The sequence below is a fragment of the Callorhinus ursinus genome, unplaced genomic scaffold, assembly GCF_003265705.2.
Source record: "Callorhinus ursinus isolate GAN/ISIS: 27379988/994484 unplaced genomic scaffold, GSC_fseal_2.0 scaffold16, whole genome shotgun sequence".
NCBI classification, from domain to species: Eukaryota; Metazoa; Chordata; class Mammalia; order Carnivora; family Otariidae; genus Callorhinus; species Callorhinus ursinus.
The window spans coordinates 4,455,919-4,466,160 of record NW_027397078.1 but is presented as its reverse complement, the minus strand read 5'-3'; the positions used below and the strand labels follow the sequence as shown (position 1 = coordinate 4,466,160).

The window sequence follows — 10,242 nt, the reverse complement described above, 5'->3', positions numbered from 1 at the left end:
GCAACGACGTGGATGGAACTGGAGGGTGTTCTGCTGAGTGAAATAAGTCAATCAGAGAAAGACATGTATCATATGACCTCACTGATATGAGGAATTCTTAATCTCAGGAAACAAACTGAGGGTTGCTGGAGTGGTGGGGGGTGGAAGGGATGGGGTGGCTGGGTGATAGACATTGGGGAGGGTATGTGCTATGGTGAGCGCTGTGAATTGTGCAAGACTGTTGAATCACAGATCTGTACCTCTGAAACAAATAATGCAACATATGTTAAGAAAAAAAAAGAAGATAGCAGGAGGGGAAGAATGAAGGGGGGGAAATCGGAGGGGGAGACCCACCATGAGAGACGATGGACTCTGAAAAACAAACAGGGTTCTGGAGGGGAGGGGGGTGGGGGGGGATGGGTTAGCCTGGTGATGGGTATTAAAGGGGGCACGTTCTGCGTGGAGCACTGGGTGTTATACACAAACAATGAATCATGGAACGCTACATCCAAAACTAATGATGTAATGTATGGTGATTAACATAACAATAAAAAATTTAAAAAAAAGAAGACTGTGTCTTGTATATAGGGATTTTTATATTACACAAATATTTCAAATATTTATTTTTACATGGAGACATTGAAGTTTATGGCTAAAAGTATGGATTCTGGGGTCAGACACCATAGTGCAAATTTTAGCCTCATGACTTACCAGTTGTGTAAGTCATCACCCATCACCCGGCTAACTATCCAAGTAACTTAAACTTGGATCTCAATTTTTGCATATGTGATATAAGGATAATGATAGTATCCAATTTCAAAGATTGTTGTGGAAAATGACAATATTTATAGAGTACTTATTGATCTGATATCCGTTATATATTTGTTAAAGAAAATAATACATAAAAATGGAGTGGAATTGCCAGGGTCTGCAGTAACTCTATGTTTAACCTTTTGAGAAGCTGCAAGACATTTTCCAAAGCAGTTGAAATAGTTTACACTCCCACCAGCAGTACATGAGGGTTCCACTTTCTTCACATCTTCACCAACACTTCTTCTTGTCCATCTGTTTAATCCATCCCAGTGGATGTGAATTGGTATCTGACTGTGCTTTTGACTTGCATTTACCTGAAGTCGAATGATGTTAAGCATTTTTCATATGTTGACTGGCCATTCTTGGTGAAATGTGGACTCAGATCCTTGTGCATGAAATATCTTCTTGGAGAAATGTGTATCAGAAATATGTATCGGGGCACCTGGGTGGTTTCAGCTGGTTAAGTGTCTGCCTTTGGCTCAGGTCATGATCCCAGGGTCCTGGGATTGAGCCCCATGCCAGGCTCTCCACTCAGCAGGGAACCTGCTTCTCGCTCTCCTTCTGCCTGTCGCTCCCCCTGCTCGTTCATGCTCTCTCTCCCTCTTTCTCTGTCAAATAAAATAAATAATCTTTTAAAAAAAGAAAGATGTATCAGAAATATGTATCAGATATATCAGAAATATCGTCCTTGTACACATTTTAACTGGATTACTTGTCTTTTTATTATTGAATTATAAGAGTTCTTTATATATTCTAGGTGCAAGTCCCTTATCAGATAATATGATTTGCAAATATTTTCTCCAATTCAGTGAGTTGTCTTTTCACTTTCTTGATCATGTCCTTTGAAGCACAAAAGCTTTTACTTTTGAAGAAGTCTAATTAATCCATTTTTCTTATTGTTGCCCTCATGCTTTTGGTGTCATATCTGAGAAGTCTTTGCCTAATCCAAGATCATGATGACTTACTCCTATATTTCTTCTAAGTGCCTTATAGTTTTAGTTTTTATATTTAAGTTAATGACACATTTTGATTTAATTTTTGTGTATGGTGTGAGGTAGTGGTCTAATATCTTTTTTATTTTTCATGTGGATACCCAGTTGTTTCAGCACCATGTGCTGAAGACTATTATTTCCCTATGTAATTAACTTGGCACCTTTCTTGAAAATCAATCGACTATAAATGTGAGGCAATATTTATGGACTCCAATTCTATTCCATTGATCTATATGTCTATCTTCACACTGGTATTACACTATTTTGATTACTGTATCTTTGTGGTAAGATTTATTTTTATTTTATTTTATTATGTTATGTTAGTCATCATACATCACCAGTTTTCGATGCAGTGATCCACGATTCATTGTTTTCATACAAACCCCAGTGCTCCATGCAGTACGTGCCCTCCTTAATACCCATCACCCGGCTAAGCCATCCCCCCTCCCCCCTCCCCTCTAAAACCCTCAGTTTGTTTCTCAGAGTCCATAGTCTCTCGTGGTTCATCTCTCCCTCCAATTCCCCCCCTTCATTTTTCCCTTCCTTCTCCTAATGTCCTCCATGCTGTTCCTTATGTTCCACAAATAAGTGAAACCAGATGATAATTGACTTTCTCTGCTTGACTTATTTCACTTAGCATAATCTCCTCCAGTCCCATCCATGTGGATGTAAAAGTTGGGTATTCATCCTTTCTGACGGCTGAGTAATATCCCATTGTATATATGGACCACATCTTCTTGATCCATTCATCTGTTGAAGGGCATCTCGGCTCTTTCCCACAGTTTGGCTATTGCGGACATTGCTGCTATAAACACTGGGGTGCATATGGCCCTTCTTTCCACTACATCTGTGTCTTTGGGGCAAATACCCAGTAGTGCAATTGCTGGGTCATAGGGTAGCTCTATTTTTAATTTTCTGAGACACCTCCACACTGTTTTCCAAAGTGGCTGTACCAACTTGCATTCCCACCAACAGCGTAAGAGGGTTCCCCTTTCTCCACAACCTCTCCAACATTTGTTGTTCCCTGCCTTGTCCATTTTTGCCATTCTAACTGGTGTAAGGGGGTATCTCAGTGTGGTTTTGATTTGAATTTCCCTGATGGCTAATGATGATGAACATTTTTTCATGTGTCTGTGAGCCATTTGTATGTCTTCTTTGGAGAAGTGTCTGGTCATGTCTTCTACCCATTTTTTGACTTGATTATTTGTTTTTTGGGTGTTGAGTTTGAGAAGTTCTTTATAAATCTTGGATACCAGCCCCTTGTCTGTAGTGTCATTTGCAAATATCTTCTCCCATTCTGTGGGTTGCCTCTTTGTTTTGTTGACTGTTTCCCTTGCTGTGCAGAAGCTTTTTATTTTGATGAAGTCCCAAAAGTTCATTTTTGCTTTTGTTTCACTAGCCTTTTTTTTTTTTTAACAAGCTTTAGTTCACTTTATTTTTCTTGTATAAAACTAGGTGGTGGCCACAGCTGGAACCTGGGTCCTCTGCATGGAGACTCTGGTGTGGATCTTCATAAGATGGTCAGTGAATTCCTGATATGGAGACTTGGTGAACACTGGCTCCTTCCAGAGGTCAGGGGTGAGACAGCTATAGGTCTTGGAGATGGCATCAAAAGTAGCCTTAGCAAATTTCCCCAGGGTGGCAGTGCAGCCTCTGGCCGAGGTGTAGCAGTCCTCGATACCGGCCATCATCAGTAGCTTCTTGGGCACAGGGGCTGAAACAATGCCAGTGCCTGTGAGGACGGGGATGAGACACACCAGCACAGAGCCACAGTGGCCAGTCACCTTGCATGGGACAGTGTGGGGCTTGCCGATCTTGTTCCCCCAGTAGCCTCACCTCACGGGGATGATGGAAAGCTTGGCCAGGGTCATGGTCCCACGGATGGCAGTGGCGACCTCCTTGGAGCACTTGACACCCAGGCCAACGTGTCCATTGTAATCTCCCATGGCAACAAATGCCTTGAACCTGGTCCGCTGGCCAGCAGAGGTCTGCTTTTGCACAGGCATGATCTTCAGAACCTCGTCCTTGAGAGATGCTCCCAGGAAGAAATCAGTGATCTCAGATTCCTTGATAGGCAGAGAGAAGAGATAGATCTCCTCCAGGGACTTGATCTTCATGTCCTTGACCAGGCGGCCCAGCTTGGTGACCGGGATCCACTCCTTGTCCTCAGCCTTGCCTCCGCGAGCTCCGCGGCCTTGACCCTGGCCCGACCACGGCCATGACTGCGGCCCCAGATGCCCCTGCCAAAGCCTCCATGGAAGCTGTCAAGGCTTCCCATTCCAGGGCCCCCGGGCCCTCCCACAGCACCGGCATCATCCGCCATTTGGTGTTCTCTCAGAGAAGAAGCTGTTTCACTAGCCTCTGGAGATGCTTTCTTATACACTAACAGTGCAACTGTAGAAAGAGAAATTAGAGAAACAATTCCATTTACAATAGCACCAAAAACCATAAGATACCTCGGGGAATAAACCTAACCAAAGAGGTAAAGGATCTATACTCTAGGAACTACAGAACACTCATAAAAAAAAATTGAAGAAGACACAATAAGATAGAAAAATATTCCATGCTCATGGATCAGAAGAATAAACATTGTTAAAAGGTCTATGCTACCCAAAGCAATCTATACCTTCAATGCCATCCCGATCAAAATTCCAATGACATTTTTCAAAGTGCTAGAACAAACAATCCTAAAATTTGTATGGAATCAGAAAAGACCCTGAATCACCAAGGAAATGTTGAAAAAGAAAAACAAAGCTGGGGACATCACCTTGCCCGATTTCAAGCTATATTACAAAGCGGTGATCACCAAGACAGCATAGTACTGGCACAAAAACAGACATATAGACCAATGGAACAGAATAGAGAACCCAGATGTGGACCCTCAATTCTATGGTCAAATAATCTTCGACAAAGCAGGAAAAAAAAATGCGATGGAAAAAAGACTGTCTCTTCAATAAATGGTGCTGGGAAAATTGGACAGCTATATACAGAAGAATGAAACTCAACCATTCTCTAACACCATACACAAAGATAAACTCAAAATGGATGAAAGACCTCAATGTGAGACAGGAATCCATCAAAATCCTAGAGGAGAACATAGGCAGTAACCTCTTTGACATCGGCCACAGCAACTTCTTTCAAGCTACATCTGTGGTAAATTGTGAAATCAGAAAGAATGAGTCCTTCAATTTTGTTCTTTTTTAATATTGTTTAGACTTTTATGAGAACCTTGAATTTCCAAACGAATTTTAGGATTAGCTTATAAATTTCTGCAAAGAAGCCAGCTTGAATTTTCATAGGGATTGCATTAAATCTATAGATCAACTTGGGGAGTATCTCCATATAACAATATTAAGCCTTTCGAATTATGAACACAGGATGACTTTCCATTTATTTACATTTTCTTTCCTTTCCTTCAGCACTATTTTATAGCTTTCAGAGTATAAATTTTGCACTTTTTTGTTAAATTTATTTCTAGGTATTTATTCTTTTTGATATTCTTTTGGTTCATTGTTGACATATAAAAATATAATTAATTTATGTATATTGATCTTGTACCTGGTAACTTTACTGAACTTCTTCATTCTAATAGTTTTTTGTGTATGTAATCCTTAGTATTTTATATATACAAGATCAGTTCATGTAAAAATAGAAATGGTTTTACTTCTTCCTTTCTAATCTAGATGCCTTTTATTTCTTTTTTTCTTATGTAATTGCCATGACTAGACCCTCCAATACAATGTTCAAAGGAAGTAGGTAGAGTAGATATCCTTGTTTTGTTTCTGATCTTAAGGAGAAAGCATTCAGTATTAAGTATGATGTTAGCTGCAAATTTTTTGTGGATGCCCTTTATCAGAAAGAGGAAGTTCCCTTCTACTTCTAGTTTGTTGAGACTTGTTATCACGAAGATGTGTATTTTATCAAATGTTTTTTCTGCATTTATTGAAATGATCATGTGGTTTTTGTCCATTATTCTATCAGTATGTTACATTACCTTGATTGATGTTCTAGGAATTTTTCCATTTCATCTATGCTATCTAATTTGTTGGTATACAGTTGTTCATAATATTTGCTCATAATATTTTTTATTGCTGGAAGATTGGAAGTAGCATTCTCTTCTTCATACCTGGTTTAGTAATTTGAGTCTTCTCTCTTTTTCCATTGGTCAGTCTGGTTAAAAGCTTGTCCATTTTGTTGATCTTTTTTAACAACCAACTTTTGGTCTTGTTGATTATCTCTATTGGTTTTGTATTTTCTATTTCATTAATGTTGTCTCTAATCTATATTATTTCCTTCCTTCTGCTTCCTTTGGGTTTAGTTTGCCTTTTTTTTTCTAGATCCTTAAGGTGGAAGGTGAGGTTACTGATCTGAGATCTTTTTTATATAGGTGTTCAGAGCTATAAACTTCTCTTTAGTCAGGGCTTTCACTGTATCCTATAAGTTTTGGTGTATTGTATCTTCACTTTCATTCATCTCAAAGTATTTTCTGATTTCCTTTGTGATTTCTTCTTTGATCCATTTGTTATTTAGAAGTGTGTTAGTTGATTTCCACATATTTGTGAGTTTCACAGATTCTTTTTGTTGTTGGTTTCTAACTTCATTCCTTTGTGGTCAGAGAACATATTTTGTATGACTTCAGTCCTTTTATTTTTTTTTAATTTTATTTATTTATTTGAGAGAGAGAGAATGAGAGAGAGCATGAGAGGGAAGAGGGTCAGAAGGAGAAGCAGACTCCCTGCTGAGCAGGGAGCCCGATGTGGGACTCGATCCCGGGACTCCAGGATCATGACCTGAGCCGAAGGCAGTCGCTTAACCAACTGAGCCACCCAGGCGCCCCGACTTCAGTCCTTTTAAATTTATTGAGTCTTGTTATATGACCTTGCATATGGTCTATCCTGGAGAGTGTTCTATGTGCACTTCAAAAGAATGGGCATTGTACTGTCATTACATGGAATGATCTAAAGATGCTTTTTCTAGTTGGTTCATAGTGTTGTTCATATCTTCCACTTTCTTGTTGATCTTCTACTTTTTCTAGCCATTATTTGTGGGAGAGCAAGACCTCAGTGGGTAAAAAAAACAATAATAACAGGAACACACATATATGTCAAAAGCTGTATGCCTATGGCAAAAGCCAACCATTCCCCCATCATTCCATACTGAAAACAGTACATGCTGAAAACAGCAATGATGGTGGATAAGATAGTTAGGCCTACTGAGGTTGGCTTTCCCGTCTCCTACAGCCCCCTAGTTAATGCTCACTAGGACCCATACTGATAGTCATGTACACAGTTCCTCGCTGCCCCTCACGTGATTGCTTTCTTGAGTTGTTTTTTTCTTTGCATCTGCAGACTGTACATTCTAAGAAAATAAAATCAAGAGTCCACCCGGACTCTGGGCTTCACTTCCACGCCTGCACTTCTCGGCAGTCCCTGGTGGTGCAGCCTGTTCGGGCCTCTTTTTGTTCCAAATTATTGGACTCAGAGTAATCATTTCATCTCAACAAATGCTCTACGTGACAATTGTTAAACATAGGTTAGTGAAGTCTCCAACTATTCTCATTCATGGTGTACACATTTTTATTTTAATTCTATGAATATTTCCTGCTTAGCCCTCTACCCATTTGCTATACTTGAAAACCATATTTAAACCTTAATACCCCACCAGAGTTCATCCACCTCTGCTCCTTTTGTCCACATACACACCAGAGAGAGACATAAAACTTTGGGGATGGAGAGGAGTAAATGTGGGGGAGTCCCAGAGCTTGGTGGTATAAAGGATCAATACAGTACACTAGTGGCAGACTTAAAAGATCAAGTCAGGTTAAATATGATGGAAGTCTGAATTCCAACTAGGAAATTTCAAAGTTCAGGGCTCTAAGTTGTATATTAGAAATCACAGATGAGTATGATTTCGTGGTTAATTGACTTTTGACAAGAGTGCCAAGACAATTCAGTGAGAGACAGAATAGTCTTTTCAACAAATGGTGCTGAGTCAACTAGACATCCACATACAAAAAAAAAAATCACAGTTAGACCCCTATGTTACACAATATACAAAAATTAATTCAAAAGGGATCATAGACCTAAATTTAAGAGCAAAAACTCTAAAACTCTTGGAAGAAAACAAAGGAGTAAAACCTTGAGTAGGCAAAGTCTTCTTCGATGTCACACCAAAAGCATAAGCAATTAAAGAAAAAAATAATTAGACTTCGTCAAAATTAAAAATTTTCGTGCTTCAACAGATGCTATTAAGAAAATGAAAAGACAACACACATAAGGGGAAAAATATTTGCAAATAATATATCTGATAGGGACTTGTGCCCAGAGTAAATAAAGAACACTTACAATTTAACAACAACAACAAAAAAGCCAATTAAATGAATTAAAACAGGGGCAAAGGATTGAATAGACATTTACCCAGAAAAGATATACAAATGGCCAACGAGCACATGCTTACCATCATTAGTCACTAGGGAAATGTAAATCAAAACTGCAGTGAGATTGTAGCATGGCCACTGGCGCAGCTGCCGCCTTAACCTTCTTGAATCAGGAGCACGGAGCCCTGGGGACAGTGGGGTTGGTCTGCGAGTCCCGGCTCTGGTCACTGTGGACAGTCTTTCCTTCAGCTGTGAGCTCTCCAGCCACACCTGCTCTTTCACCTTCAAGGTAGAGGAATAGGATGATGTGGAGCACTATGTTGGCTTTGACCATGCTCTGCCTCACCGAGGGGGCCAAAGAGGAGTGTAATGTAGTAGAAGTCATGGCCAGGAACCATGACCACCAGGAGACTGCAGTCCCTGTGGCTAACCTCAAGTTGTCCGGCCAACTCATGCTTAGTTTGGATGACTTCCAGCTCCAGCCACCTGTAACCTTCTGTCTGAAGTCATGTCCTGGCCCTGTGCCAATCAGAGGGTAGTCCCAGATTGTTACTATAAGCAATGACGTTTCTGAGGAAGGAGAGAGTGGAGAAGAAGGGAGTGCAGAGGAGGAGGCTGAGTTGTGTCTCACTCTGCCTGCCAAGAAGCAGGGGGGCAGGCCCTAGTCCCCTTGGAGTGGTAGGAACTCTGAACTTCTACCCTGACCATTTTTGCCCCACTTGCCTATGAGATCAAAGGTCAGCATCTGAAGCCCAGGACTACACATTTTTTATACTTTTTACATTTTTGAGTAAAGGTTGAAATAAAGTGATGTGAAGGTTTTTCTGAAAAACAAACAAACAAACAAAAAAACCCCATAGTGAGATACTTACTTGACGCTCACTAGGATTGCTAATACTAAAAAAGATGGACAAGACTAAGTGTTGAAGAGGATGTGGAGAAATTGAAATTTTTATACACTAATAGAGGGAATATAAAGTGGTACAGGCCCTTGGGGAAATAGTTTAGTTGTTCTTTAAATAATTAAAAAACTAAATATGCTGTTACCATATGACCCAAACATTCTACTCTGAGGTATAGCCTCGGGAGAAGAGAAAGCATATGTCCTCACAAAAACTTGTACATGAATGTTCATAGCAGCATTTATTCATAAAGTCCAAAATGGAAAAACCCTGAATATCCATAAACTGAAGAATGGATAAACAAAATGTGGCATAAAAATATAATGTAATATTATTTGGTCATAGAAAGGAATAAGGTACTGATACATGCTACAGCATGCATGAATCTTGAAAATGTTATGCTGGGTGAAAAAAGCCAGACACAAAATGCCACACATATTGCATGATTCCATACAATTATAAAAACCATTGAATTTTATACTTTAAAATATTGAACTTTATGGTATATGAATTGTATCTCAATAAAGCTATTGTTTTTTTAAAACGTGAATAAGATAATTTCCTAACTCTTGAGAAAGTCACACTTCAGCATAGGTAAAATTGTCATTGCTGGTTGTTTAGAATTGAGCCTCTGTCTGGACTTCTCACCCGAGATGTCAGTGCCCTTGGGATAAACTCCCATTACCTACCTAGAAGATGATTCTCCTGAACATCAGGTGAATGCCATACCCCATTACGCCAACTGTCTGTCCAACTGTGGCATACATGCAGTAGACACTCGGAAATCCTTCTTGAACTAACTTGGTTTCTACCAAATTCTCTCAGCTTGTCTGTGGGAAACTCAGTCTCATGCTGGGTCACTGTGATTCTTGATAACAGTCCTGACTACCTGGATGATTTACTACCTCAGAAATCTTTCTGTTTTCATCAACTGTCCTAGTGGATATGAGTCTTGCTTGTTCTACTTCAACCAAGGTCCATTTCTGACCATGCTGAATAGATCTCCTTTCAGCTACCTGTCAAGTGAATTCATATGGCTGGTGAGGCAATATGGTCTAACACAAGAATACAGCAGTTAAGAATCCAAGCCTCCACAATCCCCAATTTAGATAATTAGCAAAGCTTGGTCTCTCTTCCTTCTCTCCAAGCCTCTTCTTTTCAACCTCACACTGTGGAAAGA

At 39.8% G+C, this 10,242-nt stretch overlaps 2 pseudogenes; one reads left to right on the top strand and one right to left on the bottom strand.

Moving 5' to 3' along the window:
* Window positions 1–3,098: 3,098 nt before the first annotated feature.
* On the bottom strand, window positions 3,099–4,107 carry LOC112812745 (small ribosomal subunit protein uS5 pseudogene; annotated as a pseudogene).
* A 4,184-nt stretch (window positions 4,108–8,291) lies between these two features.
* On the top strand, window positions 8,292–8,825 carry LOC112812746 (nucleoplasmin-3 pseudogene; annotated as a pseudogene).
* Window positions 8,826–10,242: the final 1,417 nt, after the last annotated feature.